The following is a 15,924-nucleotide window of genomic DNA, read 5'->3' on the forward strand; positions in this document are numbered from 1 at the left end:
AATTCCCCTGATTAAAAATGCATTAGTTTGGAGGTGTCAGGGACGCGCAGCTGTTTTCAAGGCAAGCCTGGCTCCAAGAGGTCCTCCCCGGCCGGGCCGCCTGGCGGCTCCGTCCCAGGCTGGATGTCAGGGAGCGCAGCCTGCCGACGCTTGTCCTCTCACTGACAGGGCCCTGGCCAATGTCCTGCTGCTGAGGGTCGTTGTAATTTACATCCTCTCTGTGTACATTAACTTATCTGCAGCCGCGCTGGCTGCGCCGCCTCAGTCAGCCTGTCTCCTGCGCAGCCTGGGAGACTTCCCGCGACCCACCGACGGCCAGGGGAGTGCAGGGGGAGCTGGCCCCGCGAGCTCCCCAGCCCTGGGAACAGAAACCCACGCCTGGTTCCGACCCGGTCCCCACGCAGGCCTGGCCTGGGGGAACAGGAAGGGACAGCCCGGGCAGGGCAGCAGCAGGCGGCTAATTCATGACTCATGACTCATGGGCAGACTCCTCTTCAGTGACAGCCGGGACAGTTCCTGGTTATTTGTAGCCCCCACCCCCCCCCCGCTTTCTTTTCGCTGTAATTAAGCAGTCATTTGAGGGTCATTTCATACCGGTTATAGGTTCCCCGTTTTAATTATGCTCTAAGTTTCAATGGGGGCAACAAGGGAGTGGAGAGGGAGGCGTGGAGGGCAAGAGGGTAATCGTCTCTGAGAACGTGTGTACTTTTCATAACTCTTTCTGGATGACAGGCCCAGGGTGCAGGCTTGGCAGCCTGATGTTCTGTTTCAGCACAGGCCAAAGCCCTCTTCCCTGACACCAGTGGTCTTCCCTAAGAAGGGGTCTGGCCCTGTTTGGAGGCAGATGCTGGATTTTCTTCTTTCCCCTCTGGCACCACACTAATCATTCTCTTTAATCACTGGGGCTTTTTAATGAGGCCAAGTAGGTATTTATGGAGCCGTCTACTCTTTAAATGTGGACGTTTGATAAGTCGTTTATAACTTATCGCGGGTCAAGCCAGAAGAAAGGAAGTGAGAATAAAATAGAGTCCGGAGCCCGCTAGGAAAACTCCGCATATCTTTACGTGCTAGACGGTACCAAGCCCTCGTGACAAATGTTCAATCCGTCAGGCAAGAGCAGCAGGAATGTCCAGGGTCTGTCCCGATTGGGTGAAAATTCCCTGGCTGGCATTCTGAGTTTCCTTCCCTCTGTTTTCTCTCTTGGCTCTTTTTATGAGCTCTTTGGACATCATTGTGAACTTCCATTCTAAGGCTGATTCCACAAAGTTCCTTAAAGAACATTGGGGGGGGGGGGGGGGTGCAAAGATATAAAATAAAGGTCTAGGAAGGAATTAAACTGGGAGGTAAGATATGTCATTGCAGAGTAAGTATCATGTGCTCACAGTTTAGCAGATGTCAAAGCTAAAGCTGGAGTTCCTAGCACCAGCAGCAGAGACAGAAATGTAGTTACTTTGTTATCTCCCAACTGTTCTGTTACTAAATCCCATCCCACCGGGGGTAAGCCTGCATACAGCACGTCTGAGAGCACTTGCAGAGGAGCAAATCAGCTCTGCCAATGGTCAAATGTGAGTTATACTCACTAGGTCATCCTTCTCTTACTGCTTCCAATAGGATTCTAATATATCTGTTTTCATTATTAACAATGTTGCACCTAGTAACAGTAATTGATAAGCAAGATTTGACTTATCTGTTTCATGCAAGGTACGGGGTATGTTTGTTTTTATAAAACTCCAGCAGTGTAAAGCTGGTAAACCAGGGTCCCTTCAGCTCTCAAAGCTTTACTCATTTATGAACATCAGGTATTACAAATGCAAAGCACACCAGCAGGGAAGAGCATCCATAAACCTGATACATGGATATTCGACCAGGTTCATGAAGAAGAAAAAGGTACCTGATCGGTTTCTCTATTACAACTGAATGAAATACAGGATACATTATAGACACCTCACTCAAACAATAACTATCTTCTTTACAAGTGTAATTGTATAAGCCTTGGAATAGTATTCTGCAATCATGAAGGACTTACTTTGTACATAAGTTTGACTGAGAAACAGGATCTAGGAAGAGTTTTAGAAGCAGTTTCCAGGAGCTTGACCCTGTAAGTCCATGGAACCATGGCACAGTACTCAATATATTCTCTAAGTGATACACATAAGGTGCAAGTATATGTGTACTGAAGTATGAATTTTCAAGGATTTCTTCCTAAAGTGTGAAATGTTAAGTGAAAGGCCCAGAGAACTGTCTTAAAGAAGGGCTACCTTAATGACTGCCAACACAAATGTAGCTGAGGGGTGGCCCAATCTGAAACACACACGCACACACAACACATGCACACACACATGCCCATACATCTGAACACTACTGATGTATGCCTGGGCTTGAGGCAGCCAACAAAATGTTTATTAAACAGTTACTGCTCCTCATGTCAGGAGTCCAAGATTCCAGATCAACGTCTCAACCAAGCTTTAGACTCCAGTGCATCTCACACATGTTTGTCTGTATGTCATGGTCCTTCCAGTCTTAGTCTCCCTAGAAAAGAAAAACCTTCAACTAAAGGCTTCATATTTCCCATTTTACCATAAATATTTGCTGTAAGGTTTATAATACATACCCCACATTATAAAATTGTGAAAAAAACAAGTCCCCTCTGGAACAACTTATTGTTTGAAACAACTTATTGTCTCAAAGACCTGCAATCATACCAAGAAAAGGAAAGGTCTCAGAAAACTTTTTTTCTCCTGATTTTAAAACTCACAAGTACTACCACTGTACCAAATAAACAAAGAAGCAACCTTTCTCCTTGAAAATACACATATATGCATGCATACTATATAGAATTTGTTATAAACTTGTACAGTTTATATATGCATGTAATTTTTTTCCTAGCTAAGTATAAAAAGGAGGTACAACTCAAGCAAGTGTGGGGGAAAGATAACAGGCATCCCTCCCTTACTCCTGCATGTGGGATCCTTCTTAAGGCACAGGTAAGCCATTAGAATCTCCTTACTCAGGACTTTGCAATGTGCCTAGGTACCACTGTGCCTCTGAGACAGCCATCCATCCCAAAGCCTATGTGATTATCACCCTCTAGTGGATGATCTATGATAACAGCTGGCCACCTCCTATGGGGAACAAGAGTGAATCCTGGTCATGGAAGACTGACCAGTCTTAAAGGGGTTGGTGACAGAAAGCTGTGCCAGAGTCCCCCAGTCTCAAGCACCTATTTCCTAGGAAAATGACTGTCCCTGAGCTCTTTATTCAGTCTATGTTTACATTTCCTACTGGTGTCCTTTTAAAGAACAATACGTATTTCCTTAGGCAGCCTTTTACAGTGGGATAGTCCTAGGCCATTGCTTCCCAGAGATTGTTTGCATTCAAACCAGCCCTGAAAGTCTCTTTATATGCAGGCCTACTGAGTGTGCTGTTAGAGAGCTGGCTGATTGTCAGTTCTGAGCTGAGTGATCTGATCATAAAAAAAAAAAAAAAAAAAAAAAAAAAAAAAAAAAAAAAAAAAAAAAAAAAAAAAAGCCATGGACCAAGAAGTGGTACCTGAGTCAAGGCTGTTCAAGGGACCAAAATGTGGATCCTGGGAGACTGATCACGATTCAGAGGTATAAATGATACTGTACATATTATCTAGTGTGGAAAATGTAGCTTTATAAACTAACTCCAAAACCAAAGTGTGGTTGGCACTTGGGATTGCAAGAACCAAAGCACAGCAGTATGTCTTGATTCCCTTCAGTCCGCCGGGCACTGAAGAAATGGGTTTCTAAGTCTGGGTGGGAACTACATTTCTGTACCGTGGGCAGTTTCTCAGAGGGGAGGATTATAAGCTCAGGAAATAGTTTGTGTTCTCAAAGGCCTGTCTTTGTGGGTGCTTGCACTTGCTCTGTGAGAACTTACCAAAAGAAACCATTCCTCTGGAAGATAAGTTTAATTTCCTGAAGATCTGTTTATTCATCAGCAGAGGGCTCAATGTTTGAAGCCAAGGGTAAACTTGACTGCAAGAGTAAGTAAATCAAGTGGTAGGACATGCAGAAATGAAATTCCCCTCCCCAACCCCGTCCATTTGATAGATGGAGAAATTAAGGTCTGACCAGGTTAAGTAAAGTTCATGGGGTCACCTGACCACAGCACTGCCACCAGGCAGGAGCCAAGATCCCCATCCCTGGACCCACACTCTTTCTCCCACATCATGGTAGTCTCCTGGGTGCAGCTTTCTGTCATTAGGAAGTCAGTTGCCTAACCCTATTCACAGGATCATATATTACCTTGAACCAAACAGAATTTCTAACAACAATAATAAACAGTAATGTAACATAAAGGTTAACCTCTTATGTATTTTATTTGTACAGTTCTGTGGCTTTAAATACATCCACACTATTGTAAAACCATCATTATCCATTTCTAGAAGTTTAAGAACTCTTTCACCATCTTGTATCAACTAAACAATCTCCTACTCTCCCCTCTCCTATCTTTGAGTAACTACCATGAATTTGAGTATTCTAAGCACCATGCATACATGGCATCATACTGTGCGCACGCACGTGCTTGTGTGTGTGTGTGTGTGTGTGTGTGTGTGTGTGCACTTGTGTGCATGTATATGTGTGTATGCATGGGTGAGAGAGTGTGTGTGTTCATGTATGTGTGCATATGTGTGTATGAAAGAGTATGTGTGCGTGCGTGTGTGTGCACTTGTGTGCATGTATGTGTGAGTGTGTATGTGTGTGAATGTATGTTCATGTGTGTGCACTTGTGTGCATGTATGTGTGCATGTGAGTGTGTTTAGTTTGTTTCAATTGCTTTTCGTTCCTAGTATTCACAAATACATAGTTTTCCATTTTTAATTTTGTCTTAAAATTGATTTTACCTGCTATGTAATAAACCAATTACTATATATTGTATTGAACTACATGGTCATTACTACAAATGGACATATCCATTTCTTTGTTAAGACTTATGAACAATGGATACCCTATTACATTTTCTTTCAGCAAATTTTTATATTATATGATACAAGATTATTAACTGTGGCCACCATGGGATAGATTAGGCCTCTAGAATGTATTTATCTCCCCTATGTAACCAAAATCTTTTTAAGGTTTTTATCTATTTTCAGGTTTTTATACAGGTATATCCTGTTATGTTCAGCACATTCCCATCCTCCCCCACCCTCTCTTTGGTAAGCATACTCTTATCTTCCCACTTTGTTTCCTTAGACAAATTCACATCTGCTTTAATATATACATTCATGATTTTATACAACCATGTAAAATCTAGGGACCATGGGTGAGAGAATATATATTATTTTTTCTTTTTTTTCGACACTACCTTAATTCACTTAATATGATCTTCAGGCTCATCTGTTTCCCTGAAAACAGCACAGTTTCATTCTTTCTCTATGGACAATCTCTATCATCTATAACCTGAATTTTCTTTATCCATTTCTCTTCTGTTGGATGCCTTTGTTGATAACTCAAATAAGTGTCATTTGAACATCTTAAATTTCTTTCAACTATGTTTCTATATATTGGACTTTTTGGACTCTACGTAAGTAGGGTTATATCAAGGGTTTTTTTTAAATAAAGTTTAAAAATGTAATGTTATGAGAGTCTGTGTATGATGTGTTTGTGGACACAGATACTATGGCATGTGTCAGAGGTCAGAGAGCAACCTTGTGAAGTCCATTCTCTTCCCACCCTTATTGGGTTCTGAGGACTAAATTTGGCCATCATGCTTTGCATACTGGCCAAGTCATCATGCTGACCCAGGGTTTTCTTAATATTTCCATTGATGATTCCAGCTTTCTGAATCTTGTAGAAAGCTCATTCTTCTGGAAGAATAATGTCAACTAAGGTCTCAAGGAACTGAGAACCCTTCTCATGTCTCAGGAGGCAAAAAATAAATCTCCTGAAGGCATATTGTATAGCTCATAGAAACGAACTTGAGGGTTTCAGAAACAAGACTCAAACTATGTCCAAGACTGACTGAGGAGCAACACAGTATGAAGATACAGTTATGCCAATATGAAGATAGCACTTATGCCAAGCAGCGATGCCCTGGCAGCACAGAAGCCAGGGCTTTATTGTAACCAAGCAGCTCGATGGTGCTTTTGCCAACATCCAAATCTTGCTACCCCTGCTGTTGTCCAAAGCTGGATGCCCAGAATACCACCTTGACCACAAAACAGATTCATGCTGCCCTTCCCTCAAACTAGCAAAAGTCTCATAGTAAAGTGATTGGCAAGGAACCATCATGCACCTGTACAGAAACAAAGTGCTTGGGAGATGCTGTGGCTTTTCTTACTTGAGAGAAGTGGAACAAAGGCAATTGCTCGCTCAATTGAAGAATATTCAAACATCACTGAAGGTAGAGGAAATATGTATCACCTCCAGCAGGAATCAGGCACAGGGAAAGATAAAGCCCTAGCTGCAATGGTTAGAATAAGCTACTACCTAGATAAACTTCTATGCTTGTCAGGTAAAGCCTCGGTCCTTCCTGTCTTACACCTACCCTATTTCCAAATGCCATGAACACCTGATGTGAAGAGGGCAGAGCAAGTTGGTAAGCATTCAGCTCCAGCCAGCACTGCATCACTGCGGGACTTGTGCTAGACATAGACCCAACCTTGACAAAGGAACCAGAGCCCACAGACAGGGACTGATAGTGGCCAAAAGAACCACACAAGAGTGTTGTGTTTCATACCTAGGCACTCGAATTATGGTTTGGGGGTTAATTCTGTATACTTTCTCTTGTACTTTAATAATGAAAGTTAAGAAATGTACACTTGTATTTCAAAGGTATATTTGTTTTAGAAAAGAAGCTATATGGGTGGGTCAACACACTTGTAGAGGCAAAGGGGGGGAGGATGGAGGTGGGTTCATGGAAGGTGGATAGCATTTGAAATGTAAACATATAAAATGTTTAATAAATAAAAATAAATGAAGCTACAGATTATATATTGGCCTTTATTTCATCCTTATTATTTTATTAATCTGGCAAAATGGACATATACCTGAGAAAATGTCCGGAGGTCTAGAGTTCCTGATTCCAAGCTCCTGGAGATGACTAACATGAAGGAAGTCATGGTCATATTCGAACAAGCCTTGGAGAGATCAAGCATAATAAAAATAATCTAACTTCATCTGAAAATTAGTTTTCTCCCCAGATGACTTAAAAAGAGTTTGATTTCAAGTATCACAGAATGTCATAAATTTTTTTTCCAAAAAGGAAAGAAATAGAATGAATTTTAATAAAACTCGATATTCCAAAAGCTATCAGGAAATCCCATTCATGATAGTTACAGTCAACAGCTTATCTAAGGTCAGAGAAATCCACCCACTGAGAGATGCACTCCAATTTTCCCCTCGTATTAGTCCTTGAATTATTCAAATAACTATGATTGTATATACAAGAGAAAGGATTCATTACTTATACTAAATTTGATGGAGAAAACATTTAGAAATGTATTTCAAGGGTACCTTGTATAATACTCCATAAAACAAATTGATTGGCTTCATAAAATGCTATTTAACAGGGTTTTCCTTCTTTAAGTGCACTATATAAATTTTACTTTAAAAATATCCATAATCTAATATATGTACTATGGAGAAAGGAAAAGGATGGAGGGTTTTACTGAGTAGGCTAAAGTAGAAAATAAATGTGGGCTGGGATAAGGCAGTTTCACTTGAAATAAGTCCTTCAGATCATCAAACTCTGGGCTGACAAATACATTAGGTAGAAATGGGCACTTTCCTCCTTTCTGATCCAGACAGACATAAGCAATCAATTTCTGAAATTTCTAACTGAATCAAACATACACAGTCTTACGATTCTTAAACAGAGATCTGGAATTCATACAAGGGCAGTAGAAGGATAGTCATCAGAAGTGGGGGGGAGGTAAGATAGGAGGAGAAAGGGGAACCCTGTCAGTGTTACAGAGTTTCAGTTAAGAAGCAATAGACTCCATTCTGCAGCATGGTGTGATGACTACTTAATAACTATGCATTATTAACTATATATAAAGTGGTATATTTCAATATAATGAAAAGAGGGCTTCAAATGATCTCCTTACAAAGTTATGGTAAATATTTGAGGTGATGTATATGTCAAGTAGCTTGTTGGGGTAGTTCCACAATGTATATATGAATTAATACTTCATACTATACTCCATAAAAACCATGTAATTATTACCTGCTGATTAGATTTAGAACAAAGCCTGGGCAGTATGCTCCACTCACACAGCATTAGGAAGTGCAAAGAGACTATCTGCTATGTACAGGGTTTTCACCTCTAATCCCATAGGTGGAGGCTGAAGAGTGTTCAGTGAGAGACTTCTCAGATGCAACTCAGAAGGCAAATGAACCACTGCAATAACCCAGTCATAGACTACAACACACAGCCAATCACAATCCAGGCCCCAAGTTCACAAGCTTAGTTGTTGTGATGTCCAGGAAAGAGTTCATATTACCATCCAGAGATTGGACCAAACTTTTTTTTAAAGCTCTTTTACATAAATACATACAATCCTCATTGTAACTGTAATAACAAAAATTTACAATGTATTACAGTGCTTGTAAATTAAACAACCATTCACTTTCCACAGAAATGATGATAACCACAGGTCTTTACTGGTGTCTTCCTCTTCTTGCTGCCTGCAATTATCGAGTATTTAAGTGTGACAGCATATAGGTGTCAATGTTCAGCTCACACGTGAACACAAACACAAAAATCAGACACTGAGGAATGAAAGTCCTCAGGAAGAAGAGGGAAAGTGCGGAGGGCAGAGAGCAATTTACATTCTACCAGAGGCTTCTGTACTGTTGCTAGACTCTTCCCCAAAGTGTAATTTTCATAGATTTTAACTAAAATATAATTACATCACTTTTCCCTCTTCCTTTTCTCCTTCTAGCCTCTCCAAATTCCCCTCCCTCCAACTCCTTCCATGAACCTTCATCCTAGATTCTTAATATTACATATATGTGTGTGTGCACACATATATATGTACAAACATATTAAAACCCTGCTGAGTCTGTTTTTGTTGTTTGTGTATATACAATTTCAAGAATGATCACTTTGGACAACTAATCAGGAAGCTACTTCCAGGGGCTGATGAGATCATGAATCTCAGAAGAAAACTGCCACTATTCTAGATCAGCTAATTCCTAACTAGATTTTAAATCTCCTATGAATGGATAAATGTAGCTGTAAGCACTCATTAAAGAAGTTTCTCAGCTGGGTGGTGGTGGTGCACACCTTTAATCCCAGCACTTGGGAGGCAGAGGCAGGTGGATTTCTGAGTTCGAGGCCAGCCTGGTCTACAGAATGAGTTCCAGGACAGCCAAGGCTACACAGAGAAACCCTGTCTTGAAAAAACAAAACAAAAAAACGAAACAAATGAAGTTTCTCTTCACAGTGCATGAAAACTTTCACAGTAAAGTACAACTGGACACAATGCAGACATCACCGAGGTATGGGAGCTCATCCCCAATGGATACCTCTACACCAAAAGTGCTATGTCCATGGCTCAGGAAACATCTCAGAAGAGAGGGTGGAAAGACTGTAAGAGCCAGAATACCAGGAAATCTTCTGGGAATAGTTTCTCATAGAAACGGCTGCATAAACAAGATTTGAACAATGGCAATACCAATAAAGATTTCCGAAGAGTGAAAACCCCACAGGTCACACTCCTGTGACTCCAGAGAGTGAAAACCCCACAGGGCACACTCCTGTAATTCAGGAGAGGGAAAACCCCTCAGGTCACACTCCTGTAACTCAGGAGAGTGAAAACCCTGCAGGTCACACTCCCGTGACTCAGGAGAGTGAACACCCCACAGGGCACACTCTTGTGACTCCAGAGATTGAAAACCCCGCAGGTCACACTCCAGTGACTCAAGAGAGTGAACACCCTGCAGGGCACACTCCAGTGACTCCAAAGAGTGAAAACCCCGCAGGTCACACTCCAGTGACTCCAGAGAGTGAACACCCCACAGGTCACACTTCTGTGACTCTAGAGAGTGAACATCCCACAGGTCACACTCGCATGACTCAGGAGAGTGAACACCCCACAGGGCACACTCGCGTGACTCCAGAGAGTGAAAACTCTGCAGGTCACACTCACATGACTCAGGAGACTGAGCACCCTACAGGTCACACTCCTGTGACTCCAGAGAGTGAACACCCCACAGGTCACACTCCCGTGACTCCAAAGAGTGAAAACCCCGCAGGTCACACTTCTGTGACTCTAGAGAGTGAACATCCCACAGGTCACACTCACATGACTCAGGAGGGTGAACACCCCACAGGGCATATTCCCGTGACTCCAGAGAGTGAACACCCCACAGGTCACACTCCCATGACTCCAGAGAGTGAAAACCCCACAGGTCACACTCCTGTGACTTTAGAGAGTGAACACCCCACAGGTCACACTCGCATGACTCAGGAGAGTGAACATCCCACAGGTCACACTCACATGACTCAGGGGAGTGAACATCCCTCAGGTCACACTCACATGACTCAGGAGAGTGAAAACCCCGCAGGTCACACTCCTGTGACTCCAGAGAGTGAAAACCCCACAGAACACACTCCTGTGACTCCAGAGAGTGAACACCCCGCAGGTCACACTCCTGTAACTCTAGAGAGTGAAAATCCCACAGGTCACACTCGCATGACTCAGGAGAGTGAACACCCCGCAGGTCACACTCCTGGATAGAGAACTACTAAGGGCAACTGATGCCTGCTAATAGGGAGAGTTAGTCTGTCCGGGATAATTTTGTTTTCTTTAAAAAACAAATTTACAATACAACTCTCATGCATTTTTTTTTAACAATCAAATTTTGTTTAAAAACTTTTTAACAAAAAATAATAACCATTCCATTCTCCCTCATTGTGTAGACAGCCACATGCAGCTCTCACATCCAGAAGGCAGACATTGCCAATGTTTCCAGCTACCTACGCTGATATCACCTTTGCATTTCTAAATGATACACGTTACGCTTGTGGATCGATTGATCTATCCAAACATTGTCTTTACTCCTGTCTAACTCCCTTACACACTTCTTTTCACCTTTCCCATCCTCCCAACTTTTGGCTAATTTAATAATCAGTGGTTTCATTATTAACACTCTGAAAACATTTTTACTTAATTGTCCAGTAAAGAAGTGATTTCTTTTTTTTATCTCTGTTTGATGGTTTCACACCTGTGTGTAGCACATTTCAGTCATTTTCACCCCCAACTCCAAAGTCTCAGCTCCCTCCCTCTCCCCTGGAGCTGTTGCCTGTCCTAATATCATACCTTCTTCTTGAATGTGACTTACTGAGTTTAGAGTTTCCACCCTGAGTATGAGAGGTGACTTACTGTGGCTAAACAGCTGAACAAAATGGCACCCCGCCCCAACACTTGACAGGAGATTCAGGGAAGCATTCATGGTGAGAGGAGATTCAAAAGCCTGATCTTGCAGAGTCACAGTTGCAGAGCTCATTCACATCCAAATATCTTCCCTGTACATTTCTGCATCCTCTAGCACTCAAATTCTTCCTATCCCTGTTCTATGATATCTCCTGAGCGCTGGAGTGGAGTGACATAGACATCCTGCTTACAGCTAAGCACTCCACTATCACTTACTGGGTCAGTGAGACCTGGGTCAGTGAGGGCTGCTGCATAACTGTCACCTGTGTAGTATAAAGTACCTGTGCTGACAGATGAGTGCAGTACCAACAACAGGAATCTCAAATGGCAGTGAGTGTTGGGGCTGAAGTATGGGAGGGCTCTCAAACAGCAACCTTGAGAACTATTCTTTGATGTAATTGTCTGTCTTTTTTATTTGGTTTTTTACTTGGTTGCCTCATATTTTTATTTACTTGGTTTTCTATGATCCTACATTCTCCAAGATCTTTGCCAAAACTTTTGCTATAATCTTCTACAATAAAAGCCAGACAACTCTTTGTTTCCTTGCTTTCCCTGGAGAAACTGCAAGTCTACCTTCCCCATGTTCCTGGCTTTTCTCATCTCCTGTGCAGTCTTTGTGCCCCGGTATCTCCCTCTGTGCCTTTGCACTACAGCACCTCCTCTCCCCAGAATTTTGTATCTTTCTCCTTGGAATCCTCCTGTATTTCATCATAACATTCTTCAGAAGTATCCTGAGAAAAAATACAGGAGAGTTGACCTTTCCTGAGACCTTACTTGTATGAAAATACATTTATTCAACCATCATTCTTCATTGACAATTTCTCTGAGTATCATATTTAAGTTCAAATATTATCTTTACTGAACATGAAGTCATTGCTGGTCACCATTTCTCTTCCAGCTCAGGAACTGGTAAGTTCATTACTATTCTTCTTCCTACAATACCAAAAACAACCTCTATCTTTGAAAGACTTAAAAATATCACCTTTATTCCCTGCATTCTAAGGTTGCACTCTGGTGCACCATAGAATGAGTCGTCTTGTAACCTTACATCATTGACTTGACTCTTGGTAGTCTCCTCTTTCCAGCTTCAGAAAAAAAAAGTATATACAGGTAATTTGCATCTGCTCTTCTGTAATGATTATTGATGGGCCATATTGTTTCTTTCATTCTTTCTCTTTCTAAATTTTCTGTCTTTGAGTTTTGATTCTCTTCCTGGTTCCTCTACTTTGTGCTTGGCCTTTTATTTTAACTCTACTGTCATAATAATTAATTGGAGTTCAATTCTTTTCATGTATCCTCAGCTGGTTTATGTATGTAGATAGAATCTGATAGTATTGATAATAGTTTGGTTTTCAGAAGTTTATTTCTTCTCATGCCACATGTTGTAGGCTGTCCACTTCTGTTTTATTCCAAGAACTCTCACATCAGTAGTCTCATAATGATCAGCAACTCCTACTCCAAGGGATTAAATGCCTTTGGACTCCACAGACACTGGCCCTCATACACACACACACACACACACACACACACACACACACACACACAGAGACACACACAGACACACACAAACATACATTCTCTCTCTCCCTCCATACATGTATGGAGGGAGAGAGACATTTTTATCCCTTCCCACCAAACTTTATCAGAACCTGATGTTCTCCTTCCCAGCTTTTCTCAGGTACTGTAGAGTGAGTCCTCTGGTAGGTGTCGCTGCAAGTACTCTGGTTTACATCTCTGCCTCTCCTTTGTCAGAGCTTAAAGATTTCATAGAGTAAGCTCAAACAACAGAGTTGTCATCTCACACGTGCTCGTGCTTGGAGCTGGAAATCTGACTTGAAGATATTGTTAGGGTGTTTTGTCTGAGGGCTGTGAGAACTGCTCTGCCTCTGCCTCAGATCCTCTGCCCCAGCTGCTTTCTGCTCATCATGGCCTTTCTTGGCTTGGAACTTCTTTGATCTCTGCCTTCATCTCCAATGTGTTTACATTTCTTCTTTCAACTAAGGCAGTATCATATAGGTGGTGGTTTGACTGAGAATGCCTCCCACAGGAAATCTTGGTCCCCAGAAGGTGGTGCTGTTTGAGGAGTCTCAGGAGGGGTGGTCTTGTTGGAGGAGGTGTGTCAGTAGAGATGGGCTTTGAGAGTTTGAAAACTTAGGGCACTTATAGTTCACACTCTTGGCTTATTTTGGATCAAGATGTGAGCTTTCAGCTTCTGGCTTCTATCCCAGTTTCACTCTACTACTTTGGGCTTTAACTCGCCTTGTGGTTCATGACCCTTTTGAGGGTCAAAGAACCCTTTCTCAGGGGTCACCTGAGACCATTGGAAAAGTACAGATATTTACATTACAATCCATAACTGTAACAAAATTACAGCTATGGAGTAGCAATGAAAATAATTTTCTGTGGACTTCACCACAATCTGAGGAACTGTATTAAAGGGTTGCAGCTTTAGGAAGTCCTGCCCTATAGCATCATCCTGACCAGTGTCCAGGGAACAGCAGTGGGAAGAAACAGAAGCCAATTCACTCCTCGGCTCCTGAGAAGTCTGTCCTCATTCTGGGAGAGAAAGGAGTTTTCTCCGTAGATAATTAAATTGGGAGGGGTGCTTGTAAGAGAACAACAAATAGTGAGACCGAATGTTTTGCTTGACATTTGTAACTCTTGTATCAAGTTTGAAGAAGAGGACTTTATAAGTTACTCTTTCTCTGAAATAAATGCTTTTCAAAATCATCACAGCCAATGAACCAGATTCTTACCCTCACCTAATGTCTGCTATCCTCCAAGCAGCACTATTGTTCATTGAAACAGTTGATGAATGACTTCATGGATAGACCATCTTAATACCTACACCATTTCTTAAATGAATGTAACCTGTTCTCTGTGGGCTGAGAATAAAGTCACTCACTCAAGTCAAATAGCTTTGACCATAGCAGAAAGTCTGTATTCAAAAACTGTGCCTACAATTCATTTCTTGGTGCAACAGAACTGTCAATTCTCAGCTTAGCTACGATGGAGGTAAAATCCTTTGATGATGTGAGGGTCATTGAAGTACAGTCTTATTACAACGAAATCCAATGTCTAAAAATTGTTCTTAGTTTGGGCTTGTACCACAGTAAGAGCCAAAATTTTAAGCTCTATTAAATACAAAACAAACAAACAAACAAACAAACAAAAAGACTTTATATATTTATGTTCATTTAAGAAAATACTAGCAGTGATGTATTATTTTAAAATATACAGTTAATTTGTTTGGAGTTATTTAAAATTTATATTGAAAAAAATGTATGTATTTTCAGTATTGCTGTAGACAAGACTCTACATAAAACTGTTAAATTGATTGTTGTTTTATATCAAACAACTTTTATAGTACTCATTTTTATTGTTATAATATTTTATAAATTTTAAGGAATAGAAATCATATGTCTGCTTTTAAAAATCACCCAAATCCACTGTAATAGAATAACATGGTCTGTAAACACAATTCTTAGTTTTTAAAAGCATCAGTCTTTCTGAAGAAAGTGAAAGAAAAATGAAACAAAACTGAGTTTTGTGTTGCTAACAATAAACAAACAAATTTCCAGCAATTCAAGAAAATTGGAAACTTGGAATTCCCAGGGTTCACAGAGGCCCTGAATTCAGCCAGAGCAACTGCTTTGAACCCATATTTGTTATGGGATTGGGGACAGCTCAGTTCTTTCCATGGCAACCACCCCTGCTGTCATAAACACTACGAGACAGTCTCTAAATGACCCAGCAGTTGCTGGACTATGAGGGAGATAAGATCTTAGTAAAAATACAAAAGCTGGAGCTAGTATACTAAAGTATGGACAAGCTGACATGGGGACTTGCAGTATCCATATAAACAGTACCTTCTCACCGACCCCCAAAGGGAAAGAAAGGTCCTTCGGAGAGAACCAGCCGTTTCTCACACAGGTCACCTCACTGGACAGGTCCTAAGGTGAAGGAAAGCAAGCCAATCAGTTCCTGTTGGTGCTTGGTGGGGGTCTGCTTCACAACACCACAGCACTGGGAAGGGGGTAACCCTGTGAAGAAAGGGCATTAATATCCCCTCTTATAGACAGAGCCTGTTTTAATCTTTTATCATTATGAAACACATTTCCATCTTATAAACTTAGAAATACATAAAATGTAGAAAACAAAAGATCAATTAGAAATGTTATGTCACTAGAGAATTTTTAGAATGGAGTACTGCAAAATGTGTTTATAATTTCCCTTTGCACGTGGAGTTGATCATTGTTATTAACATACTATATTATTAAAAATGCTGCAGTGCTCAGCGGTTAAGAGCACTGACTGCTCTTCCAGAGGTCCTAAGTTCAATTCCCAGCAATCATATGATGGCTCACAACCATCTGTAATGGGATCTGATGCCCTCTTCTGGTGTACAGCTATAGTGTACTTATGTATAATAATAAATAAATCTTAAAAAAGAGAATTCAGATGCTTTGCACAGACTGGAGAGTCTTAAGGACCCTCTAGAAGTCTCGCTTATGTGT

The sequence above is a fragment of the Mastomys coucha genome, unplaced genomic scaffold (genome assembly GCF_008632895.1).
Source record: "Mastomys coucha isolate ucsf_1 unplaced genomic scaffold, UCSF_Mcou_1 pScaffold13, whole genome shotgun sequence".
Taxonomy (NCBI): domain Eukaryota; kingdom Metazoa; phylum Chordata; class Mammalia; order Rodentia; family Muridae; genus Mastomys; species Mastomys coucha.